Source organism: Hyperolius riggenbachi, chromosome 2 (assembly GCF_040937935.1).
Source record: "Hyperolius riggenbachi isolate aHypRig1 chromosome 2, aHypRig1.pri, whole genome shotgun sequence".
Taxonomy (NCBI): domain Eukaryota; kingdom Metazoa; phylum Chordata; class Amphibia; order Anura; family Hyperoliidae; genus Hyperolius; species Hyperolius riggenbachi.
Window position 1 is genome coordinate 47,255,038 of NC_090647.1, and position 18,671 is coordinate 47,273,708.

General features: G+C 40.7%; 9 non-coding genes across 9 annotated transcripts; 5 read left to right on the forward strand and 4 right to left on the reverse strand.

Annotated features, from left to right (window-relative positions):
* The first annotated feature begins 821 nt into the window (after nucleotides 1-821).
* On the forward strand, nucleotides 822-928 carry LOC137555043 (U6 spliceosomal RNA). Its single transcript, XR_011027749.1, has one exon. It is a non-coding gene; the product is annotated as a U6 spliceosomal RNA (small nuclear RNA).
* Nucleotides 929-3,045: 2,117 nt separating this feature from the next.
* Nucleotides 3,046-3,209, reverse strand: LOC137554753 (U1 spliceosomal RNA). Its single transcript, XR_011027498.1, has one exon. It is a non-coding gene; the product is annotated as a U1 spliceosomal RNA (small nuclear RNA).
* A 1,560-nt stretch (nucleotides 3,210-4,769) lies between these two features.
* LOC137555044 (U6 spliceosomal RNA) lies at nucleotides 4,770-4,876 on the forward strand. The gene has a single exon (XR_011027750.1). It is a non-coding gene; the product is annotated as a U6 spliceosomal RNA (small nuclear RNA).
* Nucleotides 4,877-6,993: 2,117 nt separating this feature from the next.
* Nucleotides 6,994-7,157, reverse strand: LOC137554741 (U1 spliceosomal RNA). The gene has a single exon (XR_011027486.1). It is a non-coding gene; the product is annotated as a U1 spliceosomal RNA (small nuclear RNA).
* Nucleotides 7,158-8,717: 1,560 nt separating this feature from the next.
* Nucleotides 8,718-8,824, forward strand: LOC137555045 (U6 spliceosomal RNA). The gene has a single exon (XR_011027751.1). It is a non-coding gene; the product is annotated as a U6 spliceosomal RNA (small nuclear RNA).
* A 2,117-nt stretch (nucleotides 8,825-10,941) lies between these two features.
* Nucleotides 10,942-11,105, reverse strand: LOC137554754 (U1 spliceosomal RNA). The gene has a single exon (XR_011027499.1). It is a non-coding gene; the product is annotated as a U1 spliceosomal RNA (small nuclear RNA).
* Nucleotides 11,106-12,665: 1,560 nt separating this feature from the next.
* LOC137555046 (U6 spliceosomal RNA) lies at nucleotides 12,666-12,772 on the forward strand. The gene has a single exon (XR_011027752.1). It is a non-coding gene; the product is annotated as a U6 spliceosomal RNA (small nuclear RNA).
* Nucleotides 12,773-14,889: 2,117 nt separating this feature from the next.
* Nucleotides 14,890-15,053, reverse strand: LOC137554756 (U1 spliceosomal RNA). The gene has a single exon (XR_011027501.1). It is a non-coding gene; the product is annotated as a U1 spliceosomal RNA (small nuclear RNA).
* A 1,560-nt stretch (nucleotides 15,054-16,613) lies between these two features.
* LOC137555047 (U6 spliceosomal RNA) lies at nucleotides 16,614-16,720 on the forward strand. The gene has a single exon (XR_011027753.1). It is a non-coding gene; the product is annotated as a U6 spliceosomal RNA (small nuclear RNA).
* Nucleotides 16,721-18,671: the final 1,951 nt, after the last annotated feature.

Genomic DNA, 18,671 nt, shown 5'->3' on the forward strand with positions numbered 1-18,671 from the left:
ATTCATTCAAAAGGTTCCATCCTCACGTCGAAAATACCTCACAGAATGACTTTACCGACATAAATCATCTGGTCGAATCTCTGTCAGAAAAAGTGGGCGTGGTTACTCCTTGTTTGCTTTGTGAATTGCATCTTTTGATCATTTACCCTGCTTTACCGACCTAATTACCGAATGTTTTAGACCAGGTCTAAAAACAGGTCTAAAACATTACACCAAACCATCAGTATACTAGTCTAAACTGCTTAGTGAATTGAGGCCAATGTTGGAACAATGTTACCAACAGTTGGGCTTCGGTAAAACGGAGTACTTCTATCGTAGGTGTGAAAATGTTTATGAATTAGCACACAAAAGTCTAAATTAATGAATGCAGTATTTTCTCGACCAGATTTTTTACCGCACATGCTTTTATGAATGATAGCCTTTGAAATGGTTCCTGGGTTTTCTTTTTTCCGCACTTATAGTAATTCTTTATCCCCTACCGTTCTCTTGTCAAGTGAAGCACTTTTCTAGGCAGCCTGGGCTCCATGTCATTTCCTACAGTGGGTGTGAAGAGAGGAATCCCCACCCACTAGATTAGCATAATTTATTCACTTTCGGCTAGTACCCAAGATGCAATAGTGGTTGCAATATTGCTCTTCTCTGCCAGGAAATTTGATTTCCAAGCCAAAATATTTAGCCCTGTCCTGTTTATTATTATTATTATAGCTTTCTGCAAGGTTCTCACGCTCCAAACTATAGGGGACTCTTGATTTTACTCTCCCTAACGTGCAGGTAGTATCAGGGCGCGGGGTATATATACTCTGGTGAAACAGCCCTTAGTTGTGCTCGCTTCGGCAGCACATATACTAAAATTGGAACGATACAGAGAAGATTAGCATGGCCCCTGCGCAAGGATGACACGCAAATTCGTGAAGCGTTCCATATTTTTAGGCATCTTCCTCTGGGCAAAACATTAACATTTTTATACGTCAGAACGCAGCTTTACGTGTCGGGTTCAAAGTGCTACATGTAAGTGCACCTGCTAAGCTTCTCTAAGCAATGGCATGCAAACCGAGTTCTGTGCTTCTTTGCAGATGTGCTTTCTTCCGGTCTCAAGTGGTAATGTCCCCTGGGTTTTCCTTTTTCCGCACTTAGGCCTTATTCACATTATAAATTGTTAGCGCAAGCGCTGAGTGCTTTTGTAAGTGCTTTTCCAAGTGTTTTCTGAGCGATTATCGATTTTTTTAGAAGCACTTTTCTAAGCGCTTTTGTAAATGCGATTTGAGCTTTTCTTCCTGCAGACAAACAGGTAGTGAACTCTTATGACCTGGAACGAAATAGCTGTAATTATTATGTGAAGAAAGGCACTCAGAAAATCGCTTTTCAAAGCCTTTTTTTCAAGTGCTTAGCGATTTTCCTATACCTTGTATTGAAGCCCAAACGCTCAGGAAATGGTGCAGGACCCGCGTTTGTGATTGTAAAGAAAGCTCATCGCTGATGTTAAAATGCCCACATAGGAAAACATTGCACAAGCGCTTTTAAAAATCACCAGTGCTTAAAAAAAATTAAAAAGCGCTCATAGGGCTTGATTCCCTAAAACGTGATAACTGCTATCACGGTCGCACTAGCGTTTTGGATTAATTAGATGATTAAAGTCTGACACTTTGAGCCTAGAATTGTGAACCTTTTCACAATATTCTAATGGTCTGAGATTTTGATTTTGGGGTTCTCATAAGCTGTAAGCCAAAATCATCAAATTTATAACAAATATAGGCTTGAAATGTCTGGCTTTGCATGTAATGAATCCATTTCATATATTATTTTCACCTATCACTGAAATACATTTACTTTTGCACAACATTATAAGTTTTCTAAATTTTACCTGTAAGATCTTCTTCAGAGCCCCCCATCCTTAGATAAAGCTATTTAAGCAATCTTTACTGATTTCTGAATTAAAGAAAAGGATTAATTTGAATTTACAGATGGAAAAGGAATATCAAACAATATTAATATCATATTAATAAGCAAACAACTTTCTCATTTTTTTTCCATCAGTTTTTATACATTTTTACCATATATCAATAAGAATGTATCAGTCAAAATTAAACATTTTCTAAACAGTTACCCCTTTTATCTCTACCAATAAACCCAGTGTATTCATATTAATTCAAATTATTGCTCCAGTAACTGCATATTTTTGGTAAGCTGTGCTTTAGTAGTATAGTAGTATCTGTTTTCTAGTGTTGTCCGGATCATGAACGATTCGGATCTTTGATCCGAATCTATTTTGTGAGTCGAATCATCCGAATCATCAAAATGGGTGATTCGGATTGCAAAAGGGGCGGGGCCAGGAGCGACACGCCCCCTCTCAGCGGGGTCCTGGAAGCAGAGCAGAGATGGATCGCTCTGTTGGAGGGGACTCGGGGAGCCAGCCTTGCAGGGACAGGTAGAGGGGACATGGGTGCCACTGCCAGATATGTGCAGAGCACACATACTAGCTGTAATGTGCTGCTCATTATAGGCTGTCTGTTCCGTAGTTGTGCACAGTGAACACATTGGAAACTTTTGGCTCAGCTCGGCACAGTTCAGTAACTTTGCAGGCACTGTGATTGCAGCGCAATATGATCCTCCTGCACTCGCTCTAAACAGCTGCACTTATCTTCTGGGAATGCTTTGGGGAATGCTTTCTTTCACTGTGCGACGTTTCCATTCAAGGTATACAGATGAACATGTAGGTGAAATATATGTAAAGCATATGATCGCAGCATGTGGGTATTGTGTGCAAACAAACATTTCTGCTCCCTGCTCTGTCCACTCCCTGCCCTCTGTCCATCTTCTCCCCTTCTCCTGTCCTGCTAGTCATTTCACCCCCGAATGCTTCCCTTGTAAAATGATCCGAGATTCGGATCAAAGATCCGGACCTATTCAATGATCCGATTCGAATCATCCGGATCATTGAAAAGATCCGAACTTCCCATCTCTACTGTTTTCCTCCCTTTATCTGATGACCAATAGCAGTTTCACAGTACTCAGATATTACCGAATCTATTATTAACCAGCATTGATCAGGGGAAAGCGCGAACGCAGTCCCCCACTACCACAAATTATGCAGTCGAGTTTCCCGCATTTGGGGAAATCGCAGGGGTCAACCCACTCGGAGTGCAATGGATGAGCCTCACCCTGGGAGAACCACCTTCGTGATCATGGTGTCTCCCCTGCCAGGTAAGTATGAGTTGGAATCGCATGGAGGGAGGATGCTGGGCTCAGCACTGCTTACACAACACAGGGGGACTTTATGATCTGAAATAAATTAATTTTATCCGCACGGCGATTTTACACAGTTCTCATCCTCATACAATGGAAAGTCCTGCTGCTCTAACAATAAATAAAATTTAACCGCAAACATAAAATCGGTGTGAACTGGAGTCTCTCCCAGACTGCACTGCAACAATCATCATATTTGAATAAAGTGACTTCACTCAGGCAGCCACTCCCAACTCCTTATAAGGAAGAGAGGCTGTTTTGTACTTCAATGGGGAGTGATCAGTGCTCAGTTCACTAAGCAGTTTAGACTAGTCTACTGATGGTTTTTAGTCTACTGATGGTTTGGTGTAAATCAGTTGCATCAAGAAGGAATTCACTAATAATTACCAAATGTCTTAAGCTCAACACACACCAAACAATCTTGGTTGTACAGATTTACCAAATCTATGTAGTATAAGGGCCAACAGATTGAAAATACCTTGAATGATTTATTGGATAAGCTCTTATACTACATGAAACTGGTAAGATTGAACAACCAAGATTGTATGGTGTGTGTTGAGCCTTAGACCTGGTCTAAAACATTTGGTAATTAGGTGGGTAAAGCAGAGGAAATGATCAAAAGATGCAATTGGCAAACGAGTAGCTATGACTGACAGCCTTCTCCTTTGATGAGCTCTCCTCTGCATACAATTAAACTCCTGCATAATTCATTCAAAAGGTTCCATCCTCACGTCGAAAATACCTCACAGAATGACTTTACCGACATAAATCATCTGGTCGAATCTCTGTCAGAAAAAGTGGGCGTGGTTACTCCTTGTTTGCTTTGTGAATTGCATCTTTTGATCATTTACCCTGCTTTACCGACCTAATTACCGAATGTTTTAGACCAGGTCTAAAAACAGGTCTAAAACATTACACCAAACCATCAGTATACTAGTCTAAACTGCTTAGTGAATTGAGGCCAATGTTGGAACAATGTTACCAACAGTTGGGCTTCGGTAAAACGGAGTACTTCTATCGTAGGTGTGAAAATGTTTATGAATTAGCACACAAAAGTCTAAATTAATGAATGCAGTATTTTCTCGACCAGATTTTTTACCGCACATGCTTTTATGAATGATAGCCTTTGAAATGGTTCCTGGGTTTTCTTTTTTCCGCACTTATAGTAATTCTTTATCCCCTACCGTTCTCTTGTCAAGTGAAGCACTTTTCTAGGCAGCCTGGGCTCCATGTCATTTCCTACAGTGGGTGTGAAGAGAGGAATCCCCACCCACTAGATTAGCATAATTTATTCACTTTCGGCTAGTACCCAAGATGCAATAGTGGTTGCAATATTGCTCTTCTCTGCCAGGAAATTTGATTTCCAAGCCAAAATATTTAGCCCTGTCCTGTTTATTATTATTATTATAGCTTTCTGCAAGGTTCTCACGCTCCAAACTATAGGGGACTCTTGATTTTACTCTCCCTAACGTGCAGGTAGTATCAGGGCGCGGGGTATATATACTCTGGTGAAACAGCCCTTAGTTGTGCTCGCTTCGGCAGCACATATACTAAAATTGGAACGATACAGAGAAGATTAGCATGGCCCCTGCGCAAGGATGACACGCAAATTCGTGAAGCGTTCCATATTTTTAGGCATCTTCCTCTGGGCAAAACATTAACATTTTTATACGTCAGAACGCAGCTTTACGTGTCGGGTTCAAAGTGCTACATGTAAGTGCACCTGCTAAGCTTCTCTAAGCAATGGCATGCAAACCGAGTTCTGTGCTTCTTTGCAGATGTGCTTTCTTCCGGTCTCAAGTGGTAATGTCCCCTGGGTTTTCCTTTTTCCGCACTTAGGCCTTATTCACATTATAAATTGTTAGCGCAAGCGCTGAGTGCTTTTGTAAGTGCTTTTCCAAGTGTTTTCTGAGCGATTATCGATTTTTTTAGAAGCACTTTTCTAAGCGCTTTTGTAAATGCGATTTGAGCTTTTCTTCCTGCAGACAAACAGGTAGTGAACTCTTATGACCTGGAACGAAATAGCTGTAATTATTATGTGAAGAAAGGCACTCAGAAAATCGCTTTTCAAAGCCTTTTTTTCAAGTGCTTAGCGATTTTCCTATACCTTGTATTGAAGCCCAAACGCTCAGGAAATGGTGCAGGACCCGCGTTTGTGATTGTAAAGAAAGCTCATCGCTGATGTTAAAATGCCCACATAGGAAAACATTGCACAAGCGCTTTTAAAAATCACCAGTGCTTAAAAAAAATTAAAAAGCGCTCATAGGGCTTGATTCCCTAAAACGTGATAACTGCTATCACGGTCGCACTAGCGTTTTGGATTAATTAGATGATTAAAGTCTGACACTTTGAGCCTAGAATTGTGAACCTTTTCACAATATTCTAATGGTCTGAGATTTTGATTTTGGGGTTCTCATAAGCTGTAAGCCAAAATCATCAAATTTATAACAAATATAGGCTTGAAATGTCTGGCTTTGCATGTAATGAATCCATTTCATATATTATTTTCACCTATCACTGAAATACATTTACTTTTGCACAACATTATAAGTTTTCTAAATTTTACCTGTAAGATCTTCTTCAGAGCCCCCCATCCTTAGATAAAGCTATTTAAGCAATCTTTACTGATTTCTGAATTAAAGAAAAGGATTAATTTGAATTTACAGATGGAAAAGGAATATCAAACAATATTAATATCATATTAATAAGCAAACAACTTTCTCATTTTTTTTCCATCAGTTTTTATACATTTTTACCATATATCAATAAGAATGTATCAGTCAAAATTAAACATTTTCTAAACAGTTACCCCTTTTATCTCTACCAATAAACCCAGTGTATTCATATTAATTCAAATTATTGCTCCAGTAACTGCATATTTTTGGTAAGCTGTGCTTTAGTAGTATAGTAGTATCTGTTTTCTAGTGTTGTCCGGATCATGAACGATTCGGATCTTTGATCCGAATCTATTTTGTGAGTCGAATCATCCGAATCATCAAAATGGGTGATTCGGATTGCAAAAGGGGCGGGGCCAGGAGCGACACGCCCCCTCTCAGCGGGGTCCTGGAAGCAGAGCAGAGATGGATCGCTCTGTTGGAGGGGACTCGGGGAGCCAGCCTTGCAGGGACAGGTAGAGGGGACATGGGTGCCACTGCCAGATATGTGCAGAGCACACATACTAGCTGTAATGTGCTGCTCATTATAGGCTGTCTGTTCCGTAGTTGTGCACAGTGAACACATTGGAAACTTTTGGCTCAGCTCGGCACAGTTCAGTAACTTTGCAGGCACTGTGATTGCAGCGCAATATGATCCTCCTGCACTCGCTCTAAACAGCTGCACTTATCTTCTGGGAATGCTTTGGGGAATGCTTTCTTTCACTGTGCGACGTTTCCATTCAAGGTATACAGATGAACATGTAGGTGAAATATATGTAAAGCATATGATCGCAGCATGTGGGTATTGTGTGCAAACAAACATTTCTGCTCCCTGCTCTGTCCACTCCCTGCCCTCTGTCCATCTTCTCCCCTTCTCCTGTCCTGCTAGTCATTTCACCCCCGAATGCTTCCCTTGTAAAATGATCCGAGATTCGGATTAAAGATCCGGACCTATTCAATGATCCGATTCGAATCATCCGGATCATTGAAAAGATCCGAACTTCCCATCTCTACTGTTTTCCTCCCTTTATCTGATGACCAATAGCAGTTTCACAGTACTCAGATATTACCGAATCTATTATTAACCAGCATTGATCAGGGGAAAGCGCGAACGCAGTCCCCCACTACCACAAATTATGCAGTCGAGTTTCCCGCATTTGGGGAAATCGCAGGGGTCAACCCACTCGGAGTGCAATGGATGAGCCTCACCCTGGGAGAACCACCTTCATGATCATGGTGTCTCCCCTGCCAGGTAAGTATGAGTTGGAATCGCACGGAGGGAGGATGCTGGGCTCAGCACTGCTTACACAACACAGGGGGACTTTATGATCTGAAATAAATTAATTTTATCCGCACGGCGATTTTACACAGTTCTCATCCTCATACAATGGAAAGTCCTGCTGCTCTAACAATAAATAAAATTTAACCGCAAACATAAAATCGGTGTGAACTGGAGTCTCTCCCAGACTGCACTGCAACAATCATCATATTTGAATAAAGTGACTTCACTCAGGCAGCCACTCCCAACTCCTTATAAGGAAGAGAGGCTGTTTTGTACTTCAATGGGGAGTGATCAGTGCTCAGTTCACTAAGCAGTTTAGACTAGTCTACTGATGGTTTTTAGTCTACTGATGGTTTGGTGTAAATCAGTTGCATCAAGAAGGAATTCACTAATAATTACCAAATGTCTTAAGCTCAACACACACCAAACAATCTTGGTTGTACAGATTTACCAAATCTATGTAGTATAAGGGCCAACAGATTGAAAATACCTTGAATGATTTATTGGATAAGCTCTTATACTACATGAAACTGGTAAGATTGAACAACCAAGATTGTATGGTGTGTGTTGAGCCTTAGACCTGGTCTAAAACATTTGGTAATTAGGTGGGTAAAGCAGAGGAAATGATCAAAAGATGCAATTGGCAAACGAGTAGCTATGACTGACAGCCTTCTCCTTTGATGAGCTCTCCTCTGCATACAATTAAACTCCTGCATAATTCATTCAAAAGGTTCCATCCTCACGTCGAAAATACCTCACAGAATGACTTTACCGACATAAATCATCTGGTCGAATCTCTGTCAGAAAAAGTGGGCGTGGTTACTCCTTGTTTGCTTTGTGAATTGCATCTTTTGATCATTTACCCTGCTTTACCGACCTAATTACCGAATGTTTTAGACCAGGTCTAAAAACAGGTCTAAAACATTACACCAAACCATCAGTATACTAGTCTAAACTGCTTAGTGAATTGAGGCCAATGTTGGAACAATGTTACCAACAGTTGGGCTTCGGTAAAACGGAGTACTTCTATCGTAGGTGTGAAAATGTTTATGAATTAGCACACAAAAGTCTAAATTAATGAATGCAGTATTTTCTCGACCAGATTTTTTACCGCACATGCTTTTATGAATGATAGCCTTTGAAATGGTTCCTGGGTTTTCTTTTTTCCGCACTTATAGTAATTCTTTATCCCCTACCGTTCTCTTGTCAAGTGAAGCACTTTTCTAGGCAGCCTGGGCTCCATGTCATTTCCTACAGTGGGTGTGAAGAGAGGAATCCCCACCCACTAGATTAGCATAATTTATTCACTTTCGGCTAGTACCCAAGATGCAATAGTGGTTGCAATATTGCTCTTCTCTGCCAGGAAATTTGATTTCCAAGCCAAAATATTTAGCCCTGTCCTGTTTATTATTATTATTATAGCTTTCTGCAAGGTTCTCACGCTCCAAACTATAGGGGACTCTTGATTTTACTCTCCCTAACGTGCAGGTAGTATCAGGGCGCGGGGTATATATACTCTGGTGAAACAGCCCTTAGTTGTGCTCGCTTCGGCAGCACATATACTAAAATTGGAACGATACAGAGAAGATTAGCATGGCCCCTGCGCAAGGATGACACGCAAATTCGTGAAGCGTTCCATATTTTTAGGCATCTTCCTCTGGGCAAAACATTAACATTTTTATACGTCAGAACGCAGCTTTACGTGTCGGGTTCAAAGTGCTACATGTAAGTGCACCTGCTAAGCTTCTCTAAGCAATGGCATGCAAACCGAGTTCTGTGCTTCTTTGCAGATGTGCTTTCTTCCGGTCTCAAGTGGTAATGTCCCCTGGGTTTTCCTTTTTCCGCACTTAGGCCTTATTCACATTATAAATTGTTAGCGCAAGCGCTGAGTGCTTTTGTAAGTGCTTTTCCAAGTGTTTTCTGAGCGATTATCGATTTTTTTAGAAGCACTTTTCTAAGCGCTTTTGTAAATGCGATTTGAGCTTTTCTTCCTGCAGACAAACAGGTAGTGAACTCTTATGACCTGGAACGAAATAGCTGTAATTATTATGTGAAGAAAGGCACTCAGAAAATCGCTTTTCAAAGCCTTTTTTTCAAGTGCTTAGCGATTTTCCTATACCTTGTATTGAAGCCCAAACGCTCAGGAAATGGTGCAGGACCCGCGTTTGTGATTGTAAAGAAAGCTCATCGCTGATGTTAAAATGCCCACATAGGAAAACATTGCACAAGCGCTTTTAAAAATCACCAGTGCTTAAAAAAAATTAAAAAGCGCTCATAGGGCTTGATTCCCTAAAACGTGATAACTGCTATCACGGTCGCACTAGCGTTTTGGATTAATTAGATGATTAAAGTCTGACACTTTGAGCCTAGAATTGTGAACCTTTTCACAATATTCTAATGGTCTGAGATTTTGATTTTGGGGTTCTCATAAGCTGTAAGCCAAAATCATCAAATTTATAACAAATATAGGCTTGAAATGTCTGGCTTTGCATGTAATGAATCCATTTCATATATTATTTTCACCTATCACTGAAATACATTTACTTTTGCACAACATTATAAGTTTTCTAAATTTTACCTGTAAGATCTTCTTCAGAGCCCCCCATCCTTAGATAAAGCTATTTAAGCAATCTTTACTGATTTCTGAATTAAAGAAAAGGATTAATTTGAATTTACAGATGGAAAAGGAATATCAAACAATATTAATATCATATTAATAAGCAAACAACTTTCTCATTTTTTTTCCATCAGTTTTTATACATTTTTACCATATATCAATAAGAATGTATCAGTCAAAATTAAACATTTTCTAAACAGTTACCCCTTTTATCTCTACCAATAAACCCAGTGTATTCATATTAATTCAAATTATTGCTCCAGTAACTGCATATTTTTGGTAAGCTGTGCTTTAGTAGTATAGTAGTATCTGTTTTCTAGTGTTGTCCGGATCATGAACGATTCGGATCTTTGATCCGAATCTATTTTGTGAGTCGAATCATCCGAATCATCAAAATGGGTGATTCGGATTGCAAAAGGGGCGGGGCCAGGAGCGACACGCCCCCTCTCAGCGGGGTCCTGGAAGCAGAGCAGAGATGGATCGCTCTGTTGGAGGGGACTCGGGGAGCCAGCCTTGCAGGGACAGGTAGAGGGGACATGGGTGCCACTGCCAGATATGTGCAGAGCACACATACTAGCTGTAATGTGCTGCTCATTATAGGCTGTCTGTTCCGTAGTTGTGCACAGTGAACACATTGGAAACTTTTGGCTCAGCTCGGCACAGTTCAGTAACTTTGCAGGCACTGTGATTGCAGCGCAATATGATCCTCCTGCACTCGCTCTAAACAGCTGCACTTATCTTCTGGGAATGCTTTGGGGAATGCTTTCTTTCACTGTGCGACGTTTCCATTCAAGGTATACAGATGAACATGTAGGTGAAATATATGTAAAGCATATGATCGCAGCATGTGGGTATTGTGTGCAAACAAACATTTCTGCTCCCTGCTCTGTCCACTCCCTGCCCTCTGTCCATCTTCTCCCCTTCTCCTGTCCTGCTAGTCATTTCACCCCCGAATGCTTCCCTTGTAAAATGATCCGAGATTCGGATCAAAGATCCGGACCTATTCAATGATCCGATTCGAATCATCCGGATCATTGAAAAGATCCGAACTTCCCATCTCTACTGTTTTCCTCCCTTTATCTGATGACCAATAGCAGTTTCACAGTACTCAGATATTACCGAATCTATTATTAACCAGCATTGATCAGGGGAAAGCGCGAACGCAGTCCCCCACTACCACAAATTATGCAGTCGAGTTTCCCGCATTTGGGGAAATCGCAGGGGTCAACCCACTCGGAGTGCAATGGATGAGCCTCACCCTGGGAGAACCACCTTCGTGATCATGGTGTCTCCCCTGCCAGGTAAGTATGAGTTGGAATCGCATGGAGGGAGGATGCTGGGCTCAGCACTGCTTACACAACACAGGGGGACTTTATGATCTGAAATAAATTAATTTTATCCGCACGGCGATTTTACACAGTTCTCATCCTCATACAATGGAAAGTCCTGCTGCTCTAACAATAAATAAAATTTAACCGCAAACATAAAATCGGTGTGAACTGGAGTCTCTCCCAGACTGCACTGCAACAATCATCATATTTGAATAAAGTGACTTCACTCAGGCAGCCACTCCCAACTCCTTATAAGGAAGAGAGGCTGTTTTGTACTTCAATGGGGAGTGATCAGTGCTCAGTTCACTAAGCAGTTTAGACTAGTCTACTGATGGTTTTTAGTCTACTGATGGTTTGGTGTAAATCAGTTGCATCAAGAAGGAATTCACTAATAATTACCAAATGTCTTAAGCTCAACACACACCAAAAAATCTTGGTTGTACAGATTTACCAAATCTATGTAGTATAAGGGCCAACAGATTGAAAATACCTTGAATGATTTATTGGATAAGCTCTTATACTACATGAAACTGGTAAGATTGAACAACCAAGATTGTATGGTGTGTGTTGAGCCTTAGACCTGGTCTAAAACATTTGGTAATTAGGTGGGTAAAGCAGAGGAAATGATCAAAAGATGCAATTGGCAAACGAGTAGCTATGACTGACAGCCTTCTCCTTTGATGAGCTCTCCTCTGCATACAATTAAACTCCTGCATAATTCATTCAAAAGGTTCCATCCTCACGTCGAAAATACCTCACAGAATGACTTTACCGACATAAATCATCTGGTCGAATCTCTGTCAGAAAAAGTGGGCGTGGTTACTCCTTGTTTGCTTTGTGAATTGCATCTTTTGATCATTTACCCTGCTTTACCGACCTAATTACCGAATGTTTTAGACCAGGTCTAAAAACAGGTCTAAAACATTACACCAAACCATCAGTATACTAGTCTAAACTGCTTAGTGAATTGAGGCCAATGTTGGAACAATGTTACCAACAGTTGGGCTTCGGTAAAACGGAGTACTTCTATCGTAGGTGTGAAAATGTTTATGAATTAGCACACAAAAGTCTAAATTAATGAATGCAGTATTTTCTCGACCAGATTTTTTACCGCACATGCTTTTATGAATGATAGCCTTTGAAATGGTTCCTGGGTTTTCTTTTTTCCGCACTTATAGTAATTCTTTATCCCCTACCGTTCTCTTGTCAAGTGAAGCACTTTTCTAGGCAGCCTGGGCTCCATGTCATTTCCTACAGTGGGTGTGAAGAGAGGAATCCCCACCCACTAGATTAGCATAATTTATTCACTTTCGGCTAGTACCCAAGATGCAATAGTGGTTGCAATATTGCTCTTCTCTGCCAGGAAATTTGATTTCCAAGCCAAAATATTTAGCCCTGTCCTGTTTATTATTATTATTATAGCTTTCTGCAAGGTTCTCACGCTCCAAACTATAGGGGACTCTTGATTTTACTCTCCCTAACGTGCAGGTAGTATCAGGGCGCGGGGTATATATACTCTGGTGAAACAGCCCTTAGTTGTGCTCGCTTCGGCAGCACATATACTAAAATTGGAACGATACAGAGAAGATTAGCATGGCCCCTGCGCAAGGATGACACGCAAATTCGTGAAGCGTTCCATATTTTTAGGCATCTTCCTCTGGGCAAAACATTAACATTTTTATACGTCAGAACGCAGCTTTACGTGTCGGGTTCAAAGTGCTACATGTAAGTGCACCTGCTAAGCTTCTCTAAGCAATGGCATGCAAACCGAGTTCTGTGCTTCTTTGCAGATGTGCTTTCTTCCGGTCTCAAGTGGTAATGTCCCCTGGGTTTTCCTTTTTCCGCACTTAGGCCTTATTCACATTATAAATTGTTAGCGCAAGCGCTGAGTGCTTTTGTAAGTGCTTTTCCAAGTGTTTTCTGAGCGATTATCGATTTTTTTAGAAGCACTTTTCTAAGCGCTTTTGTAAATGCGATTTGAGCTTTTCTTCCTGCAGACAAACAGGTAGTGAACTCTTATGACCTGGAACGAAATAGCTGTAATTATTATGTGAAGAAAGGCACTCAGAAAATCGCTTTTCAAAGCCTTTTTTTCAAGTGCTTAGCGATTTTCCTATACCTTGTATTGAAGCCCAAACGCTCAGGAAATGGTGCAGGACCCGCGTTTGTGATTGTAAAGAAAGCTCATCGCTGATGTTAAAATGCCCACATAGGAAAACATTGCACAAGCGCTTTTAAAAATCACCAGTGCTTAAAAAAAATTAAAAAGCGCTCATAGGGCTTGATTCCCTAAAACGTGATAACTGCTATCACGGTCGCACTAGCGTTTTGGATTAATTAGATGATTAAAGTCTGACACTTTGAGCCTAGAATTGTGAACCTTTTCACAATATTCTAATGGTCTGAGATTTTGATTTTGGGGTTCTCATAAGCTGTAAGCCAAAATCATCAAATTTATAACAAATATAGGCTTGAAATGTCTGGCTTTGCATGTAATGAATCCATTTCATATATTATTTTCACCTATCACTGAAATACATTTACTTTTGCACAACATTATAAGTTTTCTAAATTTTACCTGTAAGATCTTCTTCAGAGCCCCCCATCCTTAGATAAAGCTATTTAAGCAATCTTTACTGATTTCTGAATTAAAGAAAAGGATTAATTTGAATTTACAGATGGAAAAGGAATATCAAACAATATTAATATCATATTAATAAGCAAACAACTTTCTCATTTTTTTTCCATCAGTTTTTATACATTTTTACCATATATCAATAAGAATGTATCAGTCAAAATTAAACATTTTCTAAACAGTTACCCCTTTTATCTCTACCAATAAACCCAGTGTATTCATATTAATTCAAATTATTGCTCCAGTAACTGCATATTTTTGGTAAGCTGTGCTTTAGTAGTATAGTAGTATCTGTTTTCTAGTGTTGTCCGGATCATGAACGATTCGGATCTTTGATCCGAATCTATTTTGTGAGTCGAATCATCCGAATCATCAAAATGGGTGATTCGGATTGCAAAAGGGGCGGGGCCAGGAGCGACACGCCCCCTCTCAGCGGGGTCCTGGAAGCAGAGCAGAGATGGATCGCTCTGTTGGAGGGGACTCGGGGAGCCAGCCTTGCAGGGACAGGTAGAGGGGACATGGGTGCCACTGCCAGATATGTGCAGAGCACACATACTAGCTGTAATGTGCTGCTCATTATAGGCTGTCTGTTCCGTAGTTGTGCACAGTGAACACATTGGAAACTTTTGGCTCAGCTCGGCACAGTTCAGTAACTTTGCAGGCACTGTGATTGCAGCGCAATATGATCCTCCTGCACTCGCTCTAAACAGCTGCACTTATCTTCTGGGAATGCTTTGGGGAATGCTTTCTTTCACTGTGCGACGTTTCCATTCAAGGTATACAGATGAACATGTAGGTGAAATATATGTAAAGCATATGATCGCAGCATGTGGGTATTGTGTGCAAACAAACATTTCTGCTCCCTGCTCTGTCCACTCCCTGCCCTCTGTCCATCTTCTCCCCTTCTCCTGTCCTGCTAGTCATTTCACCCCCGAATGCTTCCCTTGTAAAATGATCCGAGATTCGGATTAAAGATCCGGACCTATTCAATGATCCGATTCGAATCATCCGGATCATTGAAAAGATCCGAACTTCCCATCTCTACTGTTTTCCTCCCTTTATCTGATGACCAATAGCAGTTTCACAGTACTCAGATATTACCGAATCTATTATTAACCAGCATTGATCAGGGGAAAGCGCGAACGCAGTCCCCCACTACCACAAATTATGCAGTCGAGTTTCCCGCATTTGGGGAAATCGCAGGGGTCAACCCACTCGGAGTGCAATGGATGAGCCTCACCCTGGGAGAACCACCTTCGTGATCATGGTGTCTCCCCTGCCAGGTAAGTATGAGTTGGAATCGCACGGAGGGAGGATGCTGGGCTCAGCACTGCTTACACAACACAGGGGGACTTTATGATCTGAAATAAATTAATTTTATCCGCACGGCGATTTTACACAGTTCTCATCCTCATACAATGGAAAGTCCTGCTGCTCTAACAATAAATAAAATTTAACCGCAAACATAAAATCGGTGTGAACTGGAGTCTCTCCCAGACTGCACTGCAACAATCATCATATTTGAATAAAGTGACTTCACTCAGGCAGCCACTCCCAACTCCTTATAAGGAAGAGAGGCTGTTTTGTACTTCAATGGGGAGTGATCAGTGCTCAGTTCACTAAGCAGTTTAGACTAGTCTACTGATGGTTTTTAGTCTACTGATGGTTTGGTGTAAATCAGTTGCATCAAGAAGGAATTCACTAATAATTACCAAATGTCTTAAGCTCAACACACACCAAACAATCTTGGTTGTACAGATTTACCAAATCTATGTAGTATAAGGGCCAACAGATTGAAAATACCTTGAATGATTTATTGGATAAGCTCTTATACTACATGAAACTGGTAAGATTGAACAACCAAGATTGTATGGTGTGTGTTGAGCCTTAGACCTGGTCTAAAACATTTGGTAATTAGGTGGGTAAAGCAGAGGAAATGATCAAAAGATGCAATTGGCAAACGAGTAGCTATGACTGACAGCCTTCTCCTTTGATGAGCTCTCCTCTGCATACAATTAAACTCCTGCATAATTCATTCAAAAGGTTCCATCCTCACGTCGAAAATACCTCACAGAATGACTTTACCGACATAAATCATCTGGTCGAATCTCTGTCAGAAAAAGTGGGCGTGGTTACTCCTTGTTTGCTTTGTGAATTGCATCTTTTGATCATTTACCCTGCTTTACCGACCTAATTACCGAATGTTTTAGACCAGGTCTAAAAACAGGTCTAAAACATTACACCAAACCATCAGTATACTAGTCTAAACTGCTTAGTGAATTGAGGCCAATGTTGGAACAATGTTACCAACAGTTGGGCTTCGGTAAAACGGAGTACTTCTATCGTAGGTGTGAAAATGTTTATGAATTAGCACACAAAAGTCTAAATTAATGAATGCAGTATTTTCTCGACCAGATTTTTTACCGCACATGCTTTTATGAATGATAGCCTTTGAAATGGTTCCTGGGTTTTCTTTTTTCCGCACTTATAGTAATTCTTTATCCCCTACCGTTCTCTTGTCAAGTGAAGCACTTTTCTAGGCAGCCTGGGCTCCATGTCATTTCCTACAGTGGGTGTGAAGAGAGGAATCCCCACCCACTAGATTAGCATAATTTATTCACTTTCGGCTAGTACCCAAGATGCAATAGTGGTTGCAATATTGCTCTTCTCTGCCAGGAAATTTGATTTCCAAGCCAAAATATTTAGCCCTGTCCTGTTTATTATTATTATTATAGCTTTCTGCAAGGTTCTCACGCTCCAAACTATAGGGGACTCTTGATTTTACTCTCCCTAACGTGCAGGTAGTATCAGGGCGCGGGGTATATATACTCTGGTGAAACAGCCCTTAGTTGTGCTCGCTTCGGCAGCACATATACTAAAATTGGAACGATACAGAGAAGATTAGCATGGCCCCTGCGCAAGGATGACACGCAAATTCGTGAAGCGTTCCATATTTTTAGGCATCTTCCTCTGGGCAAAACATTAACATTTTTATACGTCAGAACGCAGCTTTACGTGTCGGGTTCAAAGTGCTACATGTAAGTGCACCTGCTAAGCTTCTCTAAGCAATGGCATGCAAACCGAGTTCTGTGCTTCTTTGCAGATGTGCTTTCTTCCGGTCTCAAGTGGTAATGTCCCCTGGGTTTTCCTTTTTCCGCACTTAGGCCTTATTCACATTATAAATTGTTAGCGCAAGCGCTGAGTGCTTTTGTAAGTGCTTTTCCAAGTGTTTTCTGAGCGATTATCGATTTTTTTAGAAGCACTTTTCTAAGCGCTTTTGTAAATGCGATTTGAGCTTTTCTTCCTGCAGACAAACAGGTAGTGAACTCTTATGACCTGGAACGAAATAGCTGTAATTATTATGTGAAGAAAGGCACTCAGAAAATCGCTTTTCAAAGCCTTTTTTTCAAGTGCTTAGCGATTTTCCTATACCTTGTATTGAAGCCCAAACGCTCAGGAAATGGTGCAGGACCCGCGTTTGTGATTGTAAAGAAAGCTCATCGCTGATGTTAAAATGCCCACATAGGAAAACATTGCACAAGCGCTTTTAAAAATCACCAGTGCTTAAAAAAAATTAAAAAGCGCTCATAGGGCTTGATTCCCTAAAACGTGATAACTGCTATCACGGTCGCACTAGCGTTTTGGATTAATTAGATGATTAAAGTCTGACACTTTGAGCCTAGAATTGTGAACCTTTTCACAATATTCTAATGGTCTGAGATTTTGATTTTGGGGTTCTCATAAGCTGTAAGCCAAAATCATCAAATTTATAACAAATATAGGCTTGAAATGTCTGGCTTTGCATGTAATGAATCCATTTCATATATTATTTTCACCTATCACTGAAATACATTTACTTTTGCACAACATTATAAGTTTTCTAAATTTTACCTGTAAGATCTTCTTCAGAGCCCCCCATCCTTAGATAAAGCTATTTAAGCAATCTTTACTGATTTCTGAATTAAAGAAAAGGATTAATTTGAATTTACAGATGGAAAAGGAATATCAAACAATATTAATATCATATTAATAAGCAAACAACTTTCTCATTTTTTTTCCATCAGTTTTTATACATTTTTACCATATATCAATAAGAATGTATCAGTCAAAATTAAACATTTTCTAAACAGTTACCCCTTTTATCTCTACCAATAAACCCAGTGTATTCATATTAATTCAAATTATTGCTCCAGTAACTGCATATTTTTGGTAAGCTGTGCTTTAGTAGTATAGTAGTATCTGTTTTCTAGTGTTGTCCGGATCATGAACGATTCGGATCTTTGATCCGAATCTATTTTGTGAGTCGAATCATCCGAATCATCAAAATGGGTGATTCGGATTGCAAAAGGGGCGGGGCCAGGAGCGACACGCCCCCTCTCAGCGGGGTCCTGGAAGCAGAGCAGAGATGGATCGCTCTGTTGGAGGGGACTCGGGGAGCCAGCCTTGCAGGGACAGGTAGAGGGGACATGGGTGCCACTGCCAGATATGTGCAGAGCACACATACTAGCTGTAATGTGCTGCTCATTATAGGCTGTCTGTTCCGTAGTTGTGCACAGTGAACACATTGGAAACTTTTGGCTCAGCTCGGCACAGTTCAGTAACTTTGCAGGCACTGTGATTGCAGCGCAATATGATCCTCCTGCACTCGCTCTAAACAGCTGCACTTATCTTCTGGGAATGCTTTGGGGAATGCTTTCTTTCACTGTGCGACGTTTCCATTCAAGGTATACAGATGAACATGTAGGTGAAATATATGTAAAGCATATGATCGCAGCATGTGGGTATTGTGTGCAAACAAACATTTCTGCTCCCTGCTCTGTCCACTCCCTGCCCTCTGTCCATCTTCTCCCCTTCTCCTGTCCTGCTAGTCATTTCACCCCCGAATGCTTCCCTTGTAAAATGATCCGAG